This window comes from Callorhinus ursinus, unplaced genomic scaffold (genome assembly GCF_003265705.2).
Source record: "Callorhinus ursinus isolate GAN/ISIS: 27379988/994484 unplaced genomic scaffold, GSC_fseal_2.0 scaffold13, whole genome shotgun sequence".
In the NCBI taxonomy this organism is placed as follows: domain Eukaryota; kingdom Metazoa; phylum Chordata; class Mammalia; order Carnivora; family Otariidae; genus Callorhinus; species Callorhinus ursinus.
In genome coordinates, this window is record NW_027397075.1 from 50,467,970 (window position 1) to 50,495,121 (window position 27,152).

A 27,152-nucleotide genomic window follows, 5' to 3' on the forward strand; every position below is an offset into this window, starting at 1 on the left:
CGAACTGTTACAAGTGATAGGGTACTAATCTCTATAATAGACTAATTCATACTGAAGTGTAAACATCCTTATGATTTATTCATGTTAGGGATAGCTAATTAAAATAAAAAGTCATGATGATCATAATGACTTTGCCAAGGAGACATTTTAAGAATAGATAGTGTACATCAGCAGTTCTCAAAGTGTGGTCTGAGGATTCAGTGGGGAATGAACTTTTCAACAAATAGTGCTGGGAAAATGGAATATACGCATGCAACGAATAAAACTAGATCCTTGTGTCATACAAAAATGAACTCAAAATGACCTAACTCAAAGACCTAAATCTCTCACCTGCAGATTTTTAAGAAGAAAACATAGGACAAAACCTTCATGACATTGGACTTGGCAATAGTTTCTTGGATGTAACACCAAAAGCGCAGGTAACAAAAGAAAAAAAAAAACAACAGACAATTTGGGCTTCAGGAACATTTTTTAAAAATTGTGCATCTAAGACAATGTCGACAGAGTGAAAAGGCAACCCACAGAATGAAAGAAAATATTCACAAATAATGTATCTGACAAGGGATTGATATCCAGAAAATATCAAGAACTCCTGAAACTCAACAAGAAAAAACAAACAACTCGATTCAAAATGGGCCAAGGATGTGAATAGACATTTCTCCGAAGAGGATAAACAAATAGTCAATAAGCACATGAAAAGATGCTCAACACCACTCATCATCAAGGAAATACAGATCAAAACTACAATGAGAGACCACCTCATTGTATTAGGATGGCCACTGTCACAAAACAAACACAAAACCCGAAAACAACCAACAGAAAATACCAAGCATTGACAAGGATGTAGAGAAACTGGAATGCCTGTGTGCTACTGATGGGAATGTAAAATAGCCTAGCTGCTGTGGAAAACGCTCTGGCAGGCCCTCAAAATATATTAGCAATAGAATTACTTCAGGATCCAGCAACTCCACTTGTGGAATGGAAACAATATTTTCCAAATGAGCAATGCATGTTGTTACAAAATCATGTCTGGGTAGAAGATCCAGTCCAAGTGCAAGAGAGACCAATGGATTTTGATGTAGCAGAATATGAAAAGTTCATCAATAGGGTTTCAGATTCCACACTACAACAAGTCTTTGAGAATCTACTCATTGAGTTTCAGTATGATGTTGAAGATGAGTATCTACAATAATGAAAAAGATTAAAATAGTCCTCCGGTTTCCAACGATATATCTGAATGAGGCCAATTTTCCTCATATACTTCAACCATAGACTTCAACCAGGAAAACATATCACAACAGATTGATTGAAGAAGAATATTTGAAAAATACAGCTGTCTTTTATTTGGCCAGAGATTAAAGAGATTTACAAAAATGTAAAATAATGTGACTTTTGCCACTCATTTTTTCTTGTTTGCAAGTAACAAAGAGGTCCCGAGAGCAAGAGTTTGAGAACCACTGTTGTAGATGGTTCAGGAGGCTTTCAAAAACTCCCTTCAAATTTCACTAATGTTGGTAACAGAGTGTTGGGTTTCCCACCAGTTCTCTGGAGGACCAGCTGTAAGTGTCCTGTTCTTTAATCCTTTATATAAGCTGCTTCATACACCAAAGCTGACGCTACAGAGGGCACTTAAACAGGATTAGACAAAGCCCTTCTAACTGTGGTGGCTTCTGAATCCCAGGACCCATGCATCCCCCCAGTTCCTTCTCTTGTCAGTGGGCTCCCACTGTCTCCTGAATGAGGCTTCTAAGTGTTCCAGAAGCGTTTACAAATCCCCTACAAGCCCACTCATGGCTCTTTGTATTGATTCATCCACAGAGTTGTGGCCCCAAGTGAGAGATTTTAGAGAATATGAAGGGAAAGTTTGTTTCTAGAAGAAATAAAACACAATCCAGAGGCCTTGGTGTGCAAAAGAAATGCTTTGAGCTAAAATAAACAAACAAAATATTCATTTATCATTTCTAAAGCCTTCCTATGTTAGGAATGGCAAAAGAGGGCAGACACAATGGCTAGACTGGTGATGTGCATTCTGTGCTACAAAGCAAAGCTACTCCTTGGTTAACTTTTTTCAGAGAGTATGCTGTGTATTATTGTAAATAAAACACAGGCCAATTATTAGAATATATTGGCTCTAGTCCTGGTTTTATCACTCAACAGTTTTGAGATTATTAAATATATTATCCACAGAAGATAGTAGATTTCCTTTGTATGCACTGGGTGGTAAATAGAAAGACCACTGGACCAGGAGTATTAGGGAATATGCATCAAGTGTATGGCAATATTCCTAACACATGGGAAATTCTCCAATGGCAGGATATTAGTATTTACTTTTGCAGTAACAGTACTATGAGATATGTGATGCTGGGAAAGATGTTCATTGCTTTGAGGTCTCGTTGTCTCATTTCTAAAATAGGAATTGTGTTTCCTTGTGCATCCCCCAAAGCTCTGAGCCATAGGGAATATGGGAGAGGACCAAGGAGTCAAGATGTCTGTGTTTTAGTCCAATGAAGAGCCAGTATCAACCAAGTGACCTTGGGGAAGCCATTTTTCTGGCCAACCCCTTAGTTCCCTTGACCGTGAAACAAAAGGATTGGGCCAGATCATCTCAGGTCCTATCCAGCACTGAAATTCTTTATCCAGAATTTCTGATGATCCTACAAGTGTTAAAACTCTTTCCTATATTACTTACTATATTCAGGGCAGAGCTGAGCCTAGAACCGAGGTCTTCTAGCTTCTGAATGTGTAGGTGGATTATTCTGTCTAATGGAATGTTCCAAGGTAATCCAAACACCTGAAAAATGACATCTCGTTGACTCATTCTTACAGACCAAACTTTGAAAACATGAGGTCTCTATAACTTTTACAAAGAAGTTGGGGGAACTTTTTTTAGTTAAATGAGGAGAGGAGATGCTGTCTCCTGAGGACCACTGTCTGGCAAGATTTCAAATACTTCCTAGTCCCAATGGGTTGGAAATGCCACAACAACATTCGTCCTGGTGTCATTTTCTTAGTTTCAGTCCCAATAGCAATCAGAAAGTGCAGAGGAGTGTGGCAACAATGAAACAAGAAATTAATCACTCTCTCTCCAACTGCACTGAATGGGGGAACAGTAAGACCAAAGCTATGTCAGGATTTTATGGAGAAACTGAGATATTATATCTGCTCTATGTCTTATAACCATTTTATTAGAACAGTAACAGAAATTGAGTTATCAAAAAATATATACATTTCCTTGGGGCTTAGAAGACTTTTAGTTTTCATCCAAATCATTTGAAACAAAATCCATGTCTACATTCATCTTCAATATGAACAACAAATCAATCTTTTTTTTTTTTTATTGAATGTTCCTCTCCCTCTTTGCCATGGTAATGGCCAGTTTCTGCACAGTTGATAAGATCAACCAGGCTATTGATTTGATTTGGTCATTGAAATGGCCTCTGAATTAGATAATTTAATGTTTTTCATCTTATGAATGAAAATCATTCTCACCTAGTGTTTCTTAAAAATATAGCCTGTTTTCTTCCTGCATCAAAATGATTAGTAGTGCTTGTTATAAGTGTAGCTCCAAAGGTCCCTTCCCTAGTCCTCCTAAATCAGAATCTCTGAAGGTGGACTTACAAGAGCCCTGTTAACAAGGTCTCCAGGTGATCCTTCTGAAGGTCACCAATGTCCTAACTGCCAGACCAATACCATCTTTGTAGTCCTCATCCAGCTGAAACTTCCTTCAACATTTGATGCTATGGACAACTTCTCCCTTCTTGTTCCCTCAGAACAAACTTCGAAATCTAGATATTAATCAGCTTTAATTTTCTGATCATAAACATTAAATGGCTCCAGACATAAATTCATATTATGGAATTCAAGCACCTTTTTTGCCTCCTAACTCTCAGGCAATCCCTTGTAGGATACCCTAACTATACCATTCTTTCTTCTATAAATACTTTACACTTTCTTGCTTCTACATATTTCCCTATGAAGTCCCTTAAACATAAATGACTCCTCCATATTCATCTTTGTTGGGAAAACAATCTTATTAATCCTATTGATCTTTCAAATTTTATTTTAGATGCTACCTTTATAATCAACACTTATTACTGAGGTACTTCTAAGTAGAAGTCACTGAATTTGGTATCGCAAACAGAAATGAAGACTTGTCCCTTGCCCTTCCAGGCCCCTGAGTTTAAGAATTGCTTCATCAGGCCAACCTCCCTCCCCAGGTTTTTATTTGAGTGTGCTACTCCACAGTGGTGAAGGTGAACACATCCCAGTCTGTCCCTTTTTTTTTTTTAAAGATTTTATTTATTTATTTAACAGAAAGAGAGAGAGAGCACACAAGCAGGGGGAGCTGCAGGCAGAGGGAGAAGGAGAAGCAGGCTCACCAAGCAGGGAACCCAATGCAGGGCTCGATCCCAGGACCCTGGGATCATGACCTGAGCTGAAGGCAGATGCTTACCTGACTGAGCCACCCAGGTGCCCCTGTAATTTTTTTTTTTTTTTAATACAGCTAGAACATACCCTAATCCTGTGACTAGACTGAAAGCTTTACAATGGTGCAGGTCAAGTGTCATACAGCTTTCTAGCTCTCAAAGTGTTCATAGTAGTTGCTCAGTAAACACTTTTTACATGAGATTGGATTTAATCTATCCCAATCCCTTAGTTTGAGAGATGAAGAGAATGAAGTCCAGAGACAGTAAAAACAAGTAATCAAGGTCAAATAGCTAGTTGGTAGCTGAGCCAGAACAAATACCTTTATTTCCTTGACATGTTCTTATTCAAGTTCGAGTCTTAGCATGGGAGAGGAGCCTTGCTTTTGTATTTCAATATTTGTCCCTTTCACATTGTGTGTTTGTATGTGACATTCCCAACCCTTCGTGTTTATAGACAAACTGTATTACTTCAGTTTATCCCAAAGCTAATTCTTTGTTTTTTTTTTTTTCTTGTGATTATTTTCATTTTTAGTGTCTGGATTTCCTTCGCTTCTGTCACACATATCTCTCACTGCATACACAAAGGTTACATTCAGTGTTTCAGTCGCAGCCACATCATGATTCTGTACACAAAATAATAATGTTGTCTGAGCCTTCCCGGCCTCCTTTCTGATCATGTCCAGGTAATTGCTGGTCTTTTGGCAGCAAAGGTAGCACCTGGAACAGCTAGTTAAGGGAAGGGATACAAAGGTTCCAACATTCCTATTCTGGATTGTAACTGCTATTGAACCCATCATCATACAAATATATGTATTTATTTTTTCTCTAAATGCATTCTCTATACAAGCTTATGCTGAAGCTTGTGGGCTAGATATCTGCCCTGTCTCACAGCCTGTAATTTACTCACATTGGCTGGGTGCATTACTACATGGAATGATTTAGTTCCACCTGCAAACTTCACTGTGTACCATTTTCAAAATAATTCCTTGAAAAATAATATAAGATACATTCTAGTATCAATATCCTAGAGGTTGTTCTGTTTTTGCTGTAATGTCCAGAAAAAGCATCTCGTTTACTTCATCTTTTGTTGCTTATCTTTTACCAGTACCTTAAAAATATCAATAAAGCCTTTTTCCTTGTCCATTCCATGCACAATGAACCCTAAAAAATCCATTAGAAAATTGACAGAAGACATCAGGAATTTTTATAAATATATATCCATTGGCTTTCTATGTGTATAATATTTACCAAGCCTTTCAAGCAGCTCCAGTAGATCAATCAGACATAATTTCCTTTTTCAAAACCACAATAGATAATGTTTACTTTGTATTCAGTGAGCCTTCCTCATAGGCTAGAATCTTCCAGCCACCCAAGGTGAATGTTACTCAGGCTGCTCTGGAGTCCCCTAAAAAGTGTCTAGCACAGTGCCTGGGACATGGTAGTACTGAGAGGTTAGTTGTCTTTTCTTTCCCTTCTGAAACTTAACTTACGATGGCTGCCATTGGTGCCAAAATGGACAGGAAACCCGAGGACTTGGGGCCCAGTTCCGGTTCTTCACTTGAACTAATGGGTCATTTCTCCTCACTTCTCTGTTTGTTCATTTGTAAGATCAGGTGTTTGCAATCGATGGCTTAATAGCTCCTTTTAGCATAGTTTTTCAAGGATTTGATTCTAAAACCTATATTGGCCCACGGTTTCACATTTGCTAATCTGAGATCTTTACATCACCTGGTTTATCAGTTAATGCTGCAACTTCCAGTACCTTTATTATGGTTTTATTGTGTGCCTATCTTTCTATAGAAAAGATAAATTGGAGCGGAGCTAACTTTTTGAGCAAAAACTAATGTGAACAAATATCCCTTCTCTTAATTCTTAAATACATTTTTTATCCTTTGTTTTCTCTTTTATTTTTTGTTTCTATTTTTTCTTCTGTGTTTTTGTTTTCTTCCTCCCTCCCTCCCTCCTTCCTTTTCCCATTCTCTCACTCTCTCTGTCTCTGTCTCTCTGTCTTTTTCTCTCTCTCTTTCTTCCTTGTAATAGGAGTCCAGAATGGTCTCAAATAGCCTCTCATGGCTTCCTGCTTTTTAGATCTATACGTACAGAATTTTAGATTAGAAAGACATTTTAGAGATATATGTTATAGTAGAAAGAGCATCAAGTTTTTTATTCATAAGTCTTACTTAACTTCTCTGATTTTCCATATGAAAAAAGAAGAGTTATAATGAAAATACTAACCACTTTTCTGAAGACTACACGAGCAATAGGAGCAAGCACACTGTACACGTCTCAACGTCGATGTTGGTTATTGTCATTATACAGTCCTCCGGTCTTCTCGTTGACTTGGCAGCCCCTTGGAAACTGGCGCTTGAATTCATTTTTGAATTCTAGTTTGCACCAGACATGTTGTATTTTTAAAAGAATGGCTAGAACAAGCCTTTCGATTTCCACGTGGGCTATCTTTCCGTTTTTTTTAAAGCACAATGCCTGTGCTCTGACAAAGCCCTCTTTCTTATGATAGCCATTTGCTCGGGGATTTTGTCTGAGCGCCTGTTCAAGCAGAACGTGTGATTTACTGTTGGTTGTGAAGGTGAAAGAGATTTTGACAAGTGGAGAAATGGAGAAAGTCTGCATTTTGTTCATTAACATGCAATCCTCTTTGTAATTCATGTAGGGGGCGGGAGACAGAGTGGGGAGGGTTGGACATATGAGTCCTAAACTTGAAGCCTAATTTGGTTAGGGAAACAGATCTGTGTCTGGCAGAAACACATGGTACCCCCGTCCTCGACCATCAGTGTTTGGGAAGCCGGCTTCATTTAATTGGTAAGTCATCTGTCTTGCATTGTTCTCTACCAGCATTATCCCAGAGGCAGCTGCCCACCTTGGCTAATTTAAATATGATTTAGCAGGACCCCCTCCTGTCCCTCCTGCCAGGACATTCATAGTACCTAATTCATGTTGACTGGCATCCCTCTCCCAGCCATTGGTGATTCATAGATAAGATTCTGTTACAGATCTGCACCAGGAGTTAGATGAGGATATCTTCATTGCCTCCTTTTCATTGGAGAGGATTTGACCCATTATCCATTTGCCAATTTTCTTTATTTGTCTGCAAGATCAATTGTTTGAGCCACTGTCATGCATGTAAGTAGGGACTCCTCAAAGCATTCTGGGCAAATTCCCACGGTTCCAGGCTACTCTCCTGATTTTTCTTTCTCTTGTTCAAACAGTGCAACTAACCCTCCAGGTGATGGGGAAAATTATCTTTTCCCCTTTTGCAAAGTCTAATGGGAAGATCATTCATTTGATGCAGTAAATACACTTCTGGGGATGACCATTTATGTGTCAGGCATTGTGCTAGATGCTGGGAGTGATAGATGTGGGGGCCACACACCGTGCCCTTAGGAAACCGTAGTTGAGATGTGTCAACAGATAACCAACTACACTTGGAACTAATCAAGAGCCTGAGCAAGATTTTAGTGATATTTGTACCTGAAACCTCGTCTACTTCTGTTACTTACATTCTAATCCTCAAACCGCTTCTTTCTTCTCTCTCTGTTCTCCTTAGATGCTATTTCAGGTTTTTGTTTTTCCCCCTCAATAGCTTTTTAAGTTACTGTTTTTAAAACCTAAGTGTAAGAAAACTACAGATGTTTTTGTACCACTCATGTCCCACCACATAAATAATTTTTCACATTTCATTGACAAACTCATTTTACAAAGAAAGTGTTACTGATAAAATTAATTACTTTGATCATCTTCGCGTTACAATGTCCTTCCTTTCTGTACAGAAGTTAACACTATCATGAATGTGGGACATAGGTATCAAATCCATGTTTTTAACCTTAACTGCATGTGCATTTATCAAAAAAAATATAGAGTATCATACTCTATATATTTTAATTTGTAAAGATTATATTGTACTGTAAATATCTTTCTGCAACTTGCTTTGTCTGTCAGTATTATGGTTGACAGATCTGTATCCTTATGCTTAGTTCTATTTTATCTTTTTAAATTACTGTGTAATATATCACACGCTAATTTTTCCTCACTTGGCCTAATGGATATTTGATTTTTCCTACCTTTTTGTTTTGTTTTTACTATCTGTAACCAACAGCACTTCACAGAATGTCTTTGAAGATGTCTCCTTTCGCACATGAGGGAGAATTTCTCTAGGGTATATATTTAGAGATGGGATTGCCAGGTCATAGACTATGCACCCATACAATTTTACTAGATCTTGCCAAATTGCTCTTCAAAATAGTTATGCCAATTCATATTCTCTCCAGCAGTGCTTGAGAGTTCGTATTTCTTCTCTTCCCTGCCAAAGCTTGGCATTGTCTGGCTTCAGGATCCTTGCCAGTGTGATGGGGTTAAAGAGTATCTCGCTGATACTTGCATTTTCCTGATTAGAGTTGGGTAGAACATTTTTTCATATTTATTGTTACTTTGGGTTTCATCTTCTGTGAATTGTCTTCTGTATCTTTCATTCATTTTTCAATTTTCCCTATCTAAATTGATTTGTAAGAGTTCCTTTATGTTGAGGATATTAATATTTCACCCTTACATATGCTATAAATCTCTTCTCCCGGTGTGTGGTATATATTAATTTTGTTTATGATGTCTTGTTGTAAAGAAAGTTTACATTTTAAGGGATTTTTCTTTTTGTTGTTGTAGTTAAGAAATGCTGTCCTACTTCAAGTTTTAGTATTCCCTTCTGCATAGATTCTGATAGTTTAATGTTTCCCCCCACATTTAGGTCTTCAAGACTGTTGGAGTTTGTTTTTGACTTTGGTTGAGGTGGGAGTCTAATTTTGTTCTAGTTTACGTATGAACAGACAACGGTTTCAACCTCAGCTTGATCCCAACGGATTTTGGATGTCTCCTCCAATCATATATACCAAGGTCTCAGATATGTCTAGTTATCTTTCTGGGGTCCTAATTTTATCGCATTAACTGTTTTTCCACTAACATGCTTATACTATATAATCTTAATTTCTATGTCTTTATCAATATATTTGTGTCTTTCAGGACACAAATAAATCTACAATTGAAATTTTGGTTTTATGGGTGTTCTGCTAATCCTTTCTCCTTAACTTAAAAAAAAATTATGATAATGTTTTTTTCCTGTTGTAGTATCTCTGCCTCAGAATCTTTGTCCTCAAATAAGTTCCACAAGTTGTACTCTTCTTTATCTAAATATGAATCCTCTGTGTTCTTGCTTATCTGAATTTGAATCTCAGTGTCTTGGATTTTGATCACCAAATCAAAAGATCCCTGTGCTATTTCTTCTAAGACATCTAGGGACCACCAAGGGGATTAGACTCCTGGTGATAATTCCCTGAATTTCCAGGGCAAACATGTTCTCTAAGCTCCTAACACATGACTTACTGCAATAACATTACCTTATACAAGGCCAAAATCAAAATCAAGCACACAGTTAAGTGTCCTAAGAAATGTCAGTGTTGAAATGAGAAGTTCAAAATGAAAAGTAAAGACCTATGATTCACAGGAAGGTGAAGTTATATCTGGTACACATTCAAAGAAAACTTCATAAGTATGATAATATTTTAGTTGAAACTTTGAAAATAGGCCAGATTTTCATATGTACAATAATGGCATTCCTCATCTAAGGAAACTATGGGTAAAGCTGTGGTAACAGAATATAAAAATGGAACTCTGTAGAGTTTGGCTCAAGACCAAAGGGGATTCTAGACCACCTTTGTGAGATTTGCATATGAGCTGGCCGAAAGTTAGTTTCATGAACAAAACATTTTCTTTTTTTAATTTAAATTCAGTTAGCCAACGCATAGTACATCCTTAATTTTTTAAATAATGTTCAATGATTTTCAAAAAACATATTTTATTACTTGTACCTTCAATCTATGAAAGAGATTGGGGACAGTAAGAGGAATTGAAAGGACTTATGTAGAGAGAGAATTTGTGGAGGGGCTCTCCCCTCACCCCCCGACACATAATGGAGTAGGTGTGGGGGATACCTATTCCTTACCTCAAGACAAGTGAAGACTTCTAAGAAGATGTGTTAATCATGACCTTTTATTTTCTGTATTTTAGTTCTTTGACCTCTTGGGGCCCTGCTGACACTGGAGGGGCTGTCCTTCCCAAGGCTGGCTAATTCCCAGAGATAGCAAACAACTCATGTGGCAATGTGCCTTTCATGTGCAAACCAGCCAGTCCAGAGCCTGTACCCTCAACCACCTTCTTTATCATGCTCTCTCATCCTGGCCACTGTTTCCCTGCCCAAATCACCCCAAGGACCAAGGACCTGACAGCTAGGGACAACTCCTACACTCCAGAGCCCACTTAAATTATGCAAAGTAGCTGATCCCAAGCCTGCTTATTCTGTTTGGGCCCATTTCTTCAAGCAGAAATCACAATAAAGATTCTCAATCATGTTTTCCATCACTCCCTCGCCTCCTGACTAACCCTGGTGCTTCCCCATGTGGCACTGCATGGCATACTGTGCCTCTTTTTTCTAGCCATTTAGGAGTATAACCAATTTCTTCCTTCATGACAGTCATTTCCATGTCTTCGTGTCTTCCCATAGCTGATTAAACATATCCCAGGCATCCTATGACGGAAGACCGTATGGAAGCTTGATGTGGAACATGCGTCCATGATGAATTGAACTCATGCCTGTAAATTCTAAAGTGTAAGAGGCAGCCTGTGGTACCTGCTTTTGTGGAGTAACTTCGCCATTCAAGTTCTCCAAAAAGCCCATGCCAAGATGAGATCAAAAGTGCAAAATATTTATTGGGAGAGCTCGTGTGAAGGAGAAAGGAAGAGAAAGCAAGAGTAAACAGGGAAAAGCTTCCACCATGATGTAGGTCTAATACCTGTGAAAGAGAGAAAAAAGAATTAGGGAGAGCCTCAGGTTGCTGCTTAGTTCTGGAAAGTCTCAGCTAGACTGATGGAGAGTCCTTGAGTTGAAGTCACCTACTAGAAGAATCCTGCATCAGACATTGCTGGCTATTTTCTAGGACCCTTGCATGCTCCGTCATTGGAAAGGGGCAGCCCAGGAGAGAATGGCCTGGGATAAATGCCTTGATTGATCTAGAGCAGCAGCACTTCAGCTGTGCCCTCCACAGCAGTTTCTCTTAAGAGACGTCTGAGTGGAACACTTCCATGGCCATCACAGTGCACCCAGATTGTGTACTGCTCACGAAATAGATGTGGTCATGTAAGTGACATGTGATACTGCCCAGCAGACTCCTGGAGTGCAATGAGATCTCTGCAGCACAAAGCTGCAAGTGAGCATCTTCTTAGAGAAGGAGAGACAGAAAGGCAAAGCAAAGAAACAGCATAAGTGTAATTAGATCACATTTCTTTTACTCCACAGACTTCTCACTAAGTCCAAAACACATAGAGGACTCTCCCTGAGAGGAGTCTAAAATTGAAAATTTCCCGCATCTAGTTTATTTCTAGTGATATTTTGGTCACCAGTGATGTCTTAACCTTTGCGATAGATCATTGCCTTATGCACTTTTGCTGCCCTTGGGCTGGCCTGCTCCTCAATCCTGTTAAGTCTGATCTCAGGTCTTGGGTCTTTAGACCTCACTATTCCCTCCTTAGCATTTAGCCTCCCTTTGTAATTTCTCACTTCCATGCCCAGTTTAGATTCCCTTGTTCATTTCTTCATCCAGTTTTTTGACATATTGGTTCAGCTGCTCATTACTAATATACCACACATATGCTTTGGAGTATCATGGGGAAAGCATACAGCCATGCAGATATTGCCACCATAAATTTATGTCCTTCGTCACCAATGGTTCTTTCAATACTGCCCATCGGACCTCCTGTTTCCCTCGTCAGAGTTTTTTCTCTACGATCTTAAATCTTTGAAAACCACCTCCCCTTTCATCTCATTCTCAAATACTCTATTCCCAAGTCATGCAGAAGGTAAAAGCCATCAGCTTTTATGCCACAAAATTTACCACTTGCATCTGGATTATTGCAATAACCTCCTAAACACTTCCAGTTTTGTCACATTCCAATCCATTTCCCACTCTGCAGCCAATCTGATCATTTCACTCCCTTGCCTGAAATCCTTCCAATTCTTAGGATGAGGCACAGACCACCCAACAGGGTGCACTCTCACTTGCAAGATCAGCTCCCACTTATCTCTGCCAGCCTCCTTTGTCCCCACCCACCATTGTATTCAAAATTGACATTCTCAGAGCACTTCATAGCCCTCTCTGGGCTCCCGGCCTTCCTTCACATTTTTTTGTCTACCCAGATCTCTTTTCTCTCTCCCTCTTTACCTGACCAATTGCTACTTATCCTTTATAACCTAGCTTAAATGCAACCCCTCCTCAAAACCTTTCCTGCTCCCCAAATCTGTGTTTGATGCCCTTTCTATATACTTCTTAGTGCTCTGCATGTCCATAACATAAGATGTAACACCGAAGATGTGTTACAATTGCCTTGTCTCTCTTTCCTGCTCTAAGAGGGCAAAAATCATGTCTCTCTTATTTATAGATTTATTCCTAGATCTCAGCAAAGTCCCTAGCACATAGAAGGCACTCAGTAAATCCACACTGAGTACATAAATGTGAATAGTAACTTGAAAATTCTTTTGGCCGGGCACCTGGGTGGCTCAGTTGGTTAAGCGTCTGCCTTAGGCTCAGGTCATGATCCCAGAGTCCTGGGATAGAGCCCCACATCGGGCTCCCTGCTCAGTGGGGGCCTGCTTCTCCCTCTCCCTTTGCCTCTTCCCTCTGCTCATGCTCTCTCTCTTTCTCAAATAAATAAATAAATAAATAAATAAATAAATAAATAAATCTTTTTTTTCTTATTTTTTTAAAGAAAGTTCTTTTGTCACTTGGGAGGAAAACAAAAACATAACAGTCTACAGTTAAGGAAACCTGGTTATGTATCCCTCAAAGAAAACAACTTACTTAGAAACATACCAGCATAATCTGAACACTCTATGGGTATTTATACATGTGATGAAAGTTGTGAACTCAGGCCAAAACTGCTGTGCTTCCAAGCATCCACCAAATCAGCAGATAATTTTGTACCTTATACCACAAAGAAGCCTACTACTGCAGTTGGCTGACATTCATAATTAATATCTTGTAATAATCCAAATGCCTTTATTTCTATCTGAATCTCTACGATAAAACTGCTAATAAACCTCTTTCTCAACATGAATAACAATTACATCTCCTCTGGTAAAAGACATGCAAGTGTATTTCCCTTCATAAATGAGAGTTAGAGTCAATGAAAGCAACAACTCTCTTTATCTCTACAACTCTGCTGCAGTAAAATGGGCATAAAGAATTCTAGCAGAATGCCATACATTATTTCCTCCTTAAAAATTAGCATCTTTAGTGCCACAATGAATACTAATTTATAGACTTCTTAAATATCCTCTTATAACATTTTTTTAACATAAGATAGCTAACATCTCTGAGTTCAAACATATTAGAATAACATTACCCAAAGCAGCCACTGTGAAACAGTAGCTTCCCAGCTGAAAGATGTCTTTTCCTGCTGGGCTGAAAGCGAATACAGCATTAGGAAAGCCCTTACTTTTGACTTTTATTAGGTGGTAACTACAGCCAAACAGGACTAATTGAGTGGGAGAGCTGTAATATAAATTGTTTTAATCCTGAACATTTTCACATACTGCGAAGACAGCTAGCTGGTTAGTTTAGGGGTTTAAACCTTTAAATTAATTCCAAATTTAGTTTGTTTGTGATATTAGGCTTAATAGTCAGAGAGGAAAATAGTTCACCCAAGAATGAATTATGCTTCAGGAAGTTGGGAAGAGGACCTCGATGGTTCCTTTCCACTGTGCACCTGGGGACAGAAAATTCTTGCAGCATTGATGTGTCAGCTGGAGGCTGTGGGGGTGGAATCAGGGACACGAAGAAGGCAGAGCTCCCTTAGATACTGTGACTCTTATCTCCTCTTCAATCCTGCTATTAGAAGAGACAAAGAGAATCCTGAACTCAGGTCCTGACTGAGCAGGGTTATGTACCAATGAAAGTCCTATTTAAAAAATCAATGACAACACCAACACCAACAACAAACTCAGAAAACTCTTTATTTGAACAACTTTTACTTGTTTTTCAAGTACTCTCTGGGACATTTAATTTGGCCTCTGCAACAACCTCTCCTCCCACTCTGTATTTTATAAGACAGCAAACAGAGCTGTTACTTTTCCTGTTTTACAGATAGGAAACTGAGGCTTAGATGGTGTATTGGCTTCCCCGGATCACACAATTAATTAATGGTGATGTTGATGCTGGAACTCAAATATTTGACACCTGGCTTAATTCTGATTTTAAATACTTCTTTAGCTGCAATACCCTGTTGGCAATATATTACCATATTTCACAATTGTGAGTGTATATCCTTTCTATTGTCCAATAATAATTCTTCAATCTTAAGAAGTTGAAGACTGCCTTGTCTTAACCTATTCTCAGTGAAAAACAAAACAAAACAAAGAGAGAGAGAGAGAGAGAACTGATACACATATTATACAGGCCATCTTTGTTTATTTCTCTCTAGAATAAACAACCATATTTAACAAAGGACAGGCTAAACTGTTGGTAAATAACTGTATAATATTAATACTGGAGAAACTGAAAGAGAATGAAATATTCTGAATCAAAACCTTAAAAAAATGCATAAAAATATAGAGAAGAGCTTCAGATAACACCAGATCTCTAGAGAAAGAAACAATTAGAAGCCAGTGAAATGCATTTACCCTGATAGAGTGCTTGGAAACACAAGAATCTATCAGGGTAGGATTTTTGCTTTCCTTATAAGGGCTGAGTTCATGCCCAGACCGAAAGCAATCCTGGCCTACTCTCCTTTAATATTCCTTGAATGTGGCCTTCAGGTGGAACAGACTTAGATTTGATAGCATTCTGATGGTGCAAAGCTGTTGCAAGCAGGAAATGTCGATATAGGAAGCTAGTTTTTCATGTCTGCCCAAAGGTTATATTTCCTAAGTCGGCTGGGTATGAGGACCTGGCTTCCAACATGAAAATGGAAGTGAGTGTCTAACACGGAGGGTAGAATGTGAGAACAAAAATGACAGAGTACTGATAGGCCAGCAAATAGACACTGACATCAGTGGTAATGGTAATAGGGGAAAGATGAAGAGGAAAAACCGTGAGTCAATTACTGAAAATTTCAAAGGATTAAAGAATGATAATACTAAGCAAGAAGGGGCAGGTAATGAAGTGTGATGGCCTGAAATTCAATGGAGGAAGAAAGAGAAAGAGAAGCTTTTTGAAGTATTGGAGAGAAAAGAGCATACCTATCCCTTCTTAATACATGGAGTGCAAGAGAACAGATAGCTCTTAAAAGAGGGTGCTATTTTTCATTTTGGCAATTTGAAGAAACCAAAGAAGAGGTAAGGGATGTAAAAAAGGCAATTAATAAAGGCCATACATTTCACAAGCCACATTGGAAATTTTGGGAGGGCAGGGAGAGATAAGACATTGGTCACATGATGGACGTACAGAGTAGTGTGACTTATGGTTTTGGGGATGGTAGACAGATAGCCCAGGAGGCTTGGGTGATGTGTAATTCTGATGATGTCTTATAGCAGCAGTATTCAATGCTGACTGCACGTAAGAATACACTATAGAGTGTTCAAGTAATACCAATATTTAAGATCTACACTGACCAATTAATTTTGAATTTGGGGGTCAGGAATTGAGTATCAGTATTTCTTAAAAGTCTTCCATATAATTCTCAGTAAACCTGAAAATCAGTATTTTAGAAGAAAATAGATGAGCAGCTGGATGTGCAGAGGCTGGTCAGAATGTTGTGTGCGTTTGACTTTGGTCTGTTGGAGCAGGCCAGGGATGAGTTTGAAAAGCCTTTTAAGACCACTGACTTCCGTTTCTCCAGTGGTCCATGAAAGGGTGGGAAGGAAAGGAAACAGAGATTGAGAACTACCCAATATGGAAGAGCATGCTGTTTTAAAGTGAGAAGGGAAATATGCCATATCACTGCTTTGTCATAAATAAAATAATAACAGAGATACTACTTGAGGGTATTTTTGATGTATTCTTATTTTTTTAAACTTCTAATTTTGAAATAATTTTATTCTTTAAAAGTTAAGAAGGTAGTGCATTAGCAAAATTGCAGGATAGAAGATCAACATGCAGAAGAAATAAATCGCATTTCTATACGCTAAAGATAAAGACTGAAAAAAAAGAATAAGCCATCTTATTCTTAATAACATCAAAAACAATAAAATACTTAGGAATAAATTTAAACAAAAAGGTGAAAGATCTGTACATCAAAGCTAAAAGACTTTGCTGAAAGAAATAGAAGTCACAAACAAATGGAAAGACATCCTGTGTTTACAGATTGAAAGAATTAATATTGTTAAAATGTCCACACTACCCAAAGCCATCTATAGATTCAACATAATCACTATCAAAGTAACAATGGCATTTTTTACATAAATAGGAAAAAAAAATCCTAACATTTGTATGGAACCACAAAAGACCACAAATGGCCAAAATAATCCTGAGGAAAAAGAATAGAGATGGAGGTATAACACTTTCTGATTTCAAACTATACTACAAAGCTACAGTAATAAAAACAATATGGTACTGACCCAGAAACAGACCCATAGACCGATGGAACAGAATAGAGAGCCCAAAACTAAATCCCTGTTTATGTGGTCAACAAATATTTAACAAGGGAGCCAAGAACACCCAATGGAGATAGAATAGTCTTTTCAAAAAATGGTGTTGGTAAAAACGGTTAAACAATGCAGAGCAATGATATCGGGCCCCTATCTTACACCACTCACAAAAAATGAGCTTGATGGGGTGCCTAGGTGCCTCAGTCAGTTAAGCATCTGCTTTCAGCTCAGGTCATGATCCCAGGGTCCTGGAATTGAGCCCTGCATTGGGGTCCCTGCTCAGTGGAGAGCCGGCTTCTCCCTTTCCCTCTGCCTGCCACTCCCCCCTGCTTGTGCTTACTCCGTCAAATAAATAAAATCTTTTAAAAAAATGAGCTTGAAATGGATCAGAGTCTCAAACATAATATCAGATACTACAAAAATCCTAGAAGAAAATGTAGGGAAGAAACTCCTTGACATTGGTCTTAGCATGATTTTTTGGATTTGACACCAAAAGCACAAAATACAAAAACAAAAATCAACAAATAAAAATATGTCAAACTTAAAAGCTTTTGCACACCAAAATATACAATAAACAAAATAAAAAGACAGCCTACAGAATAGGAGGAAATTTTTGCAGTCATATATCAGCCAAGAAGTTAATATCCAAAATATATAAAGAGCCCATTAAACTCAATAGCAAAGAAAGAAACAATCAGATCTAAAAATGGACAGAGGAACTAAATGACATTTTTTTTCTGAAGAAAATAACCAATAGGTACATGAAGAGATGCTTAACATCACTAATCATCAGGGAAATGCAAATCAAAACAATGAGATATGACCTCACACCTGTTAGGATGACTATCATCAAGAAGACAAGAGATAACAAGGATGTGGAGAAAGGGGAATCCTTGTGCACTGTTGGTGGGGATATAAATTAATGTAGTCACTATGAAAAATACTAGGAAGGTTTATCAAAAAATTAAAATAGATCTATCAAATGATCCAGCAATTCCACTTCTGGTTACTTATCCAAAGAAAACAAAACACTAACTCAAAGAAATATATGCACCCCCATCTTTATTGAACCACTATTTACAATAGCCATGATAGGGAAACAACCTAAGTGTCCATCTATAGGTGAATGGATAAAGAAAATGTGGTACACATACACAACAGAATATTATTCAGCCACAAAAAGGGATGGCAACCTGACATTTGTGACAACATGGATGGACCTTGAGCACATTATGTTAAGTGAGATGAGTCAGACCGAGAAAGACAAGTACTATATGATATCACTTATATGTGGAATTTAAATAAACCAAACTTGTAAAAAATTAGAGGACAACATCGTGATTACCAGGGATGGGGGGCAGGGAGGGCTGGACAGATGTTTAAAGGTACAAACTTAGAATGAGTAATAAAGAAGCCTTAGAGATATAATGCACAATGAATGTAGACAACAATATTGTATTGTAATCCTCAAACTTGTTAGGAGACTAGAATTTAATTATTCCAACTAGAAAAATAAAAGGATAATTATGTAATGTGATAGAGGTGGTAATTATCTCTACAATGGGAATCAATTAAAGTGTTGTACACCTTAAATTTACACAGTGTTATATATCAATATATTTCAATAAAAAAATAAATATTGGAGGAGGTCATCAAGAGGATGTGACCACTAGTTGACCCACAGGTGGGACTAGACAATTGGAGGCTTCTCACCCCCTCTCCTGTCCTTGGAATGTATGTTCTACCCACCATACCCTCAGTGGGAACCTTTTTAAGGACATCACCTTGGGAGAGGTTCGCTGTGCTGTTGAGACTATCTGGACAAACATGTGACTAAACATAGTTAAGGCCTCGATATAAACTTTTAAGATTCTGGCCCGTGGGTTTGAAGATCTCTTTGTCTAGCAGCTGCCTAAGGAAAGGCTCATAGGTAAGTTTTCCTGCCTATTAAACCTTTCACCCACCAAACTGGAGTGGTCTGCCTCTTTCTTTGGTCCCCCCTTGTAATCTGTATATGGGGTCCAGTTTCAGATTTCACCTGGGAAATTTCTGAGTTTTCAAAATCAACAATAAAAAAAATTGAGAAACAAATTGAGCGTACTTACACTTTCTCACTGTACCAATATATTATGTGCATTATAAACAAAATTTTAAAATAACATTAAAATGAAATAAATGATATTTAAAGGTCTTAAAACAAGAAAACAGTGCAAAGAATTTCAGTGCATACTTTACCCAAATTCCTTCAATTTAATATTTTATAATTGCTTTATAATCCTCTCTCTCTCCATCCTCCTGTGTGTGTATGTGTGTGTATGTATGTGTGTACTTATATACTTACTAGCTCTCTCAGCTGTGAGGGTCTAGAAACAATGATACTCAGTACCAATAAGCACATCTATTATCCAGATCTCGATTTCCAAATGCTAAATAAATTTCCAAATAAAATGATGCAGGGCTACTTGGAGAAATGGCTGATTCCAGGGAGAGGGCAGGGAAAACAAAAACCCAAACTTCATCTTGTGCTAAACAACAATAGAGTGCTCAAAGAATTCATAATAGATAATTTCATATGTCAATTTGTCTAGGCCACAGTACCTAGATATTTGATCAAACATTATTCTAGATATTTTTGTGAAGACATATTTTAGATGAGATTGGCATTTAAACCAATGAACTTTGGCCAAAGCAAATTATTCTCCATGATATAGGTGGGTGGGCCCCATCCAATCAGTTGAAGGCCTTAATAGAAAAAGACTGGCTTCTCTGGAAGAAGGGAAAACTCTGCCAGTGGATGGCTTTCAGGCTGGAACTGCAACATCAACTCTTCTCTGAGTATCCAGACTGCCAATCTACCATGGAGACTATGGACTTAACAGAATCCATAAGTGTGTGAGCCAATCCCTTAAAATAAATTCCCCCACCTCCTTTTTCTCTCTCTCCATGTATACTCTCTCTCTCTCTATTTCTCACACACACACACACACACACACATATCCTATTGTTCTGTTTTTCTGGAGAATTCTGACTAAAACAGAATCATAAGAACATGTCAGAAGGAGCAGTCATCTTGAATGGCATCTCACTGGCCAAATCTGGGAGATTTAGCAACAAAATGCAAATGATGGTTTGGGTAACTTTTATTGAGCTATTTTCAAGTTGGTGACTTTTCCCCAGCTGTGCCAAGAACACTAATAAGCCTGTAGAAATCATTAAGTATTTCTTACCATGATTTTTATTACTAATATTTTTGGCATTTTCATTTGATTCCTTTTTTTTTAAGATTTTTATTTATTTATTTGACAGAGAGAGAGAGAGAGATAGCGAGAGCAGGAACACAAGCAAAGGGAGTGAGAGAGGGAGAAGCAGGCTTCCAGTGGAGCAGGGAGCCCGATGCGGGACTTGATCCCAGGACCCTGGGACCATGACCTGAGCTGAAAGCAGACGCTTAACGACTGAGTCACCCAGGCGCCCCTCATTTGATTCTTTCTTAGGTTTTCATATCTCTGCTAAAATTCTCCCATTTGTTTATACACATTGTCTTCTTTTACAGTAGATCATATCATATCATAACATCAGTCAGAATTATTTAAAATCACCTGTCAGATAGTTCTAATTTCTGGGTCCTATCTGTGTGTAGTTCTGTTAACTGCTTTTGTGTTGTGTGTGTGAGAGAGTATGTTCTTTTTGTGTGTTTCTTATATTTCTGGGTTAAAAGCCAACACTGAGTACAAGACAGTAGAGATTCAAGTAAACAGTACGCCTGGGAATTGGCATACTCTTCAGCTGGACTTTCAGTGGGGGGAATTGAGTCAAGGTAGTCAAACGTTGAGCTTGTTAAAGTTTGGGTCTTGTTGTGAAAGTTACCCTCAGTAAAACATTGGCTTCAAATCCTTCTAACATTACCTTATGCTTAGGGTGGGGTCTTGGTGGCTGGTGGATTTTTTTAATGTTTCTTTATGACCTTTAGCTTCAGGTTTTCCGTGTAATTCTGTACCTTGGAGGTTCTCTTTCCATGTTCTTGCCCCTCCAGTCAGTAAACTGCTCTTACTTGTTACTATATGATGCTTATCAGCCTGGTAGTGGGGCCCAGAGGGACTTTTTCTGTGGTTTTGGTTCAGCTTTAGTTTTGGACAAACCCAGAGCTCCTGGGTCTCTTGGGTGGGCTTCCTCTCCCCTGGTGTCAGAAGATCTCTAGTGGCCTGAGCAAGAATGGCTTCCTGCCCCCCGCATCGAGGTAGATGCAGTTTTCTGTTTTCTTCCCCTAGACACAATGGGTATTTACCTGTGCTCTGGAGAAAATATAGTTTAGCACCCTCTCCTAGTGGCTTAAGTCTTTTGTTCCATAGAAGGATCTGGACAGGGCTTTGCATATTTTCTGTAGTAATGGCTACTCTTATCCCCCAAGCCTGCAACATGAAGGATCTCCCTGGAGTCGATATCCTGCCTGTAATCTTCCTAATGAATCCCCAGTGAAGTCAATGAAAAAGAGTTTTCAGTGGTTTCAAACTGTCCTTGTGTCTGTGGCTTTATACTCACTTTTCCTAGCAAACTGATACTAATTTTAGCTGAAATGTCTTTGCTTGCATGATCGCACCAACTTCCTTCCATGCCCAGTTCCAAGTAAGCCAGCGCTTACTTACCGCCTGTATCTGCTTGGAGATGTCTGCTTTTCCTCCTATTTCAGATTAGCTGGTTGACCTGCAACTTCAACTTTCAGATATGTTCAAGAGAAGTGGTGATTTTCATCTTTTTCTTTTTGTGAAGTTGGCAGCGACATTCTTTTCCAGCTTTCCACAACCTAAGTGGAAGTCCGATACTCCGATCTAATCTTTTTTTTTAATTTTTATTTATTTGAGAGAGAGAGTGAAAGAGAGAAAGCACAAGTGGGGGTAGAGTCAGAGGGAGAAGCAGACTCCCTGCTGAGCAGGGAGCCCGATGTGGGACTTGACCCTGGAACTCCGGGATCATGACCTGAGCCGAAGGCAGTCGCTTAACCAACTGAGCCACCCAGGCACCCTCTGATGTAATCTTTTAAACAAAGCTGTGTGTGCCTGTACTCAAAAATTCTCAAACCACTGATGTTGGAACTTACAATGAGTATAAAAATGAGGTGACATATGCTCACTGAGTTTTAGAATTCCATCGGTAGGTATGATTTTACTTGAGTACATTGGTTATGGGGACTGAAAAGAGAAAAATAATAATAGCTTTTTGGAATTTATTATCCTTGTCTTCAGTCAACTTTGGTAAATGTTTCATGGACATGTGGAAAGGTGCATTAATTTTACAGTGATTAAAATCTGCTTTATAGTAATTAAAGCTGTTACTAATTTTTCATTAATTATATTATTTAAAACCCGCGTCTGCTTGCAAACTCTTGAATTGCCAAACTTTTGGTCACTTTATCCTCATAATTCTAAGAGTTTGAACAAAAAAAGTTAACTCATCTTAATGCAAAAGAAGGAATTCAGTACAATTTTACTTCTTTCAATTCACCGTTATACGATCTTTCTAACATAATATAAAGTTATCAACTAGGCATTATTTTTGTTAGACACTACTCTTTTCGAACAGTTTTTACTTCAGCACTTATTTTTGTTAGATAAATTATTAAATAAATGTTTCAACTAACTTCACTGTACTTGCAATCCTTTTATCCTCAGACTTCTTTCCTGGGTTCCCACATTTGATTTATATGTTTGTCAACTGGATTACACCTTAGAATATCTTCTTCAGGAAGGATACATGGTAGAATATTTCTTGAGCTCTTACACATATGAGAATATATTTCTGCGGCCACAACTCATAAACTCCTCTTTCATCTTCAGCCATTTCTGCATTTCTGCAAGTTGGAGGCTTCCAGAGAGTTTCAGAAACAAAATAAGTACTGATGAGAGAGGGGCTTTGATGAAGTTCGTATCCTTAGGCATCTCAGAAGTCAGAGCCTTGTAGCAGGAGAGAGACTATCAGGATATTTGGCTGGAACTTGAACTCTGTATCTTGAATGTAGGGGTCAAATGCCTGATTGGCTAGAAACTCGCTCCCATTCCTTTTTGATGGGTTGTTTTATTTCACAATGTCTGAATCATTTTTCTGTCTTGCCTGGACACACTAGAATTGGAGTATTTCCTCCAAGAAACTCAAATTAGTTTGAATGGTATCACTGAATAATCTCATTGATTTTTGCCAATCCAACTGTTTTCTACTTTCTCATGGGTATTTCAATGGAAGGGCGAAAGGGAATAAATCGAGTATGGATATCTGAACTTTTTCACAACCTTTAAAGTTGTTCCTTTATGGGGTGCCTGGGTAGCTCAGTGAGTTAAGCCTCTGACTCTTGGTTTCAGCTCAGGCCATGGTCTCAGGGTTGTGAGATTAAGCCACCCTTCAGGCTCCACACTGAGTGCAGAGTCTGCTTGAGATACTCTCTCTCCCTCTGCTCAGTCTCTCTTTCTTCCCCCTTCAAATAAATAATAAATAAATAAATAAATAAATAAATAAATAAATAAAATCTCTGAAGTTATTTCTTTATTAAACAAATAACTATGGAGTAACTTATTACAGTCTCTATTATATTTCAAAAGGTTTATTTAACCCTATTTGGACATTTTCACCCGTAAAATCACTACCTATTAAGAAACAATATTTTAAACTGCTAGAACTCATACAGGAATTCAGTAAAGTGGCAGGATATAAAATCAATGCACAGAAATCAGTGGCATTCCTATACACCAACAACAAGACAGAAGAGAGACAAATCAAGGAGTAGATCCCATTTACAATTGCACCCAAAACCATAAGATACCTAGGAATAAATCTAACCAAAGAGGCAAAGGATCTGTACTCAGAAAACTATAAAATACTCATGAAAGAAATTGAAGAAGACACAAAGAAATAGAAAAACGTTCCATGCTCATGGATTGGAAGAACAAACATTGTGAAGATGTCAATGCTACCTAGAGCAATCTACACATTCAATGCAATCCCCATCAAAATACCATCCACTTTTTTCAAAGAAATGGAACAAATAATCCTAAAATTTGTATGGAACCAGAAGAGACTCCGAATAGCCAGAGGAATATTGAAAAAGAAAAGCAAAGCTGGCGGCATCACAATTCCGGACTTCCAGCTCTATTACAAAGCTGTCATCAAGACAGTATGGTACTGGCACAAAAACAGACACATAGATCAATGGAACAGAATAGAGAGCCCAGAAATGGACCCTCAACTCTATGGTCAACTCATCTTTGACAAAGCAGGAAAGAATGTCCAATGGCAAAAAGACAGTCTCTTCAACAAATGGTGTTGGGAAAATTGGACAGCCACATGCAGAAGAATGAAACTGGACCATTTCCTTACACCACACACAAAAATAGACTCCAAATGGTTGAAAGACCTAAACGTGAGACAGGAGTCCATCAAAATCCTAAAGGAGAACAGAGGTAGCAACCTCTTCGACCTCAGCCACAGCCACTTCTTCCTAGAAACATTGCCAAAGGCAAGGGAAGCAAGGGCAAAAATGAACTATTGGGATGTCATCAAGATAAAAAGCTTTTGCCCAGCAAAAGAAACAGTCCACAAAACCAAAAGACAACCGACAGAATGGGAGAAAATATTTGCAAATGACATATCAGATAAAAGGCTAGTATCCAAAATCTATAAAGAACTTATCAAACTCAACACCCAAAGAACAAATAATCCAATCAAGAAATGGGCAGAAGACATGAACAGATGTTTTTCCAAAGAAGGCATTGAAATGGCCAACAGACACATGAAAAAGTGTTCAACATCGCTCGGCATCAGGGAAATCCAAATCAAAACCTCAGTGAGATACCACCTCACACCAGTCAGAATGGCTAAAATTAACAAGTCAGGAAACGACAGATGTTGGCGGGGATGCGGAGAAAGGGGAACCCTCCTACACTGTTGGTGGGAATGCAAGCTGGTGCAACCCCTCTGGAAAACAGTATGGAGGTTCCTCAAATAGTTGAAAATACAGCTATCATACAATCCAGCAATTGCACTACTGGGTATTTACCACAAGGATACAAATGTAGGGATCCAAAGGGGTACGTGCACCCCAATGTTTATAGCAGCAATGTCCACAATAGCCAAACTGTGGAAAGAGCCAATATGTCCATTGAGAGATGAATGGATAAAGAAGATGTGGTATATATACACAATGGAATATTATGCAGCCATCAAAAGGAATGAGATCTTGCCATTTGCAATGACGTGGATGAAACTGGAGGGTGTTATGCTGAGTAAAATAAGTCAATCAGAGAAAGACATGTATCATATGACCTCACTGATATGAGGAATTCTTAATCTCAGGAAACAAACTGAGGGTTGCTGGAGTGGTGGGGGGTGGGAGGGATTGGGTGTCTGGGTGATGGACATTGGGGAGGGTATGTGCTATGGTGAGCGTGTGAATTGTACAAGACTGATGAATCACAGATCTGTACTTCTGAAACAAATATGTAATATATGTTAAGGAAAAAAAAAGAAGAAGAAGATAGCAGGAGGGGAAGAATGAAGGGGAGTAAGTCGGAGGGGGAGACGAATCATTAGAGATGATGGACTCTGAAAAACAAACTGAGGGTTCTAGAGGGGAGGGGGGTGGGGGGATGGGTTAGCCTGGTGATGGGTTTTAAAGAGGGCACATTCTGCGTGGAGCACTGGGTGTTATGCACAAACAATGAATCATGGAACACTACATCCAAAACTAATGATGTAATGTATGGTGATTAACATAACAATAAAAATTATTAAAAAAAGAAACAATATTTTAGAGTAGATTTTTATATGTGGAATTTCTAGGCCAAGGGTTTTAGTCACATCTCTTGATATATAATGCTGAATTACTTTCCCAGTGAAAAAATTCCACCACCAAATGGTTATGTTAGGATTTAGCTTCCCGTTAGGGTATCAGAAATTACTCCAATCACCATAGACCTGGCTACCAAGAGGGAGCTAATATCAAAGAACTCACTAGGCAAAGAAGTTTCCTGACCCATGGACAAAGTGACAGAACTGGAGAGAGGCTGGAACACACCCTTGAGCCAAGGTGTGAGAAAGAGATCCAACCAGAGATGAAATTTAAAGGCACTAAGGAAACTAAGGAGAGAAGATGAATGGGTTGAACTGCTAAGAAGTGAGGGTAAAATGGACAGTCCAAATAAGATGCTGAAGTGATAGGGACAAAGCGTAGATAATGCCAGTGCAATTCCCAAATGTGAATGAAAACTGGAAAACAGGCCAGTGCGGCCAGAGAGACACAGATGACTCTGTCATGACTTCTGCAGGGGACTTTCAAGAAATTCATTCAGAACCTTCAGCAGCTAATCCTCTCTACTGTTAAAAAGCCTTTAGTCCTTCTTACAAAAAAAGCCATGGCACCTTCTTTGGTGTCCTCACTAACTCAACACAGTACTGGGATGACATTGAGTGCTCAGTAAACACTTCCTGCATGCTCATTGAATCCATTTTCTGTATTTGATAATTGCTCAGTGCAGAGGGGGAGACTCTTATGAAAATGCAGACCAGCCACACTCACCATTTCCCCCTTGTTGGGCTATAAATGTCAAAGAAAAAAGAGAAAGTTTCAAGACCAGCCATAGACAAAGACCAAGTAGCTTCAGACCCGATGTCCAAGCCTTGCAAAAGGGAAAGCTCAGAATATAAAGAACAGCTATGGGGCTCGGTTCGAGGCTTCATTTTTATTTTAAAATGTGATGAGATGCTAAAGAAGCTGATGTTTTTTAAAACATTCTTGACTCCAGCATCCACGGTAGCCCTGAATCATTTGGTGGCTTTGCAGCAGGCAAGTTGAGCAGTGAGCATTTTTCAGTAGTAGTGGTTGAACTAACATTTTCCAAAAAAAAAATTTTTTTTAAAGCCCACAGAATAGTAACTGAATAGCTCATTATTTCCTTTGAAAAGGCTAGACTCCGCAGGTTGTCCCCACCTTTGCCATTTCCCCTGTGGGGCCGGCTTCATGCAGTTCAGTCCAGAGTGCTTAGGTTGCTTTGGAAGTAAAACATCTCTGACTTTGAATCTCTCCATCTATACCTGAAAAACAC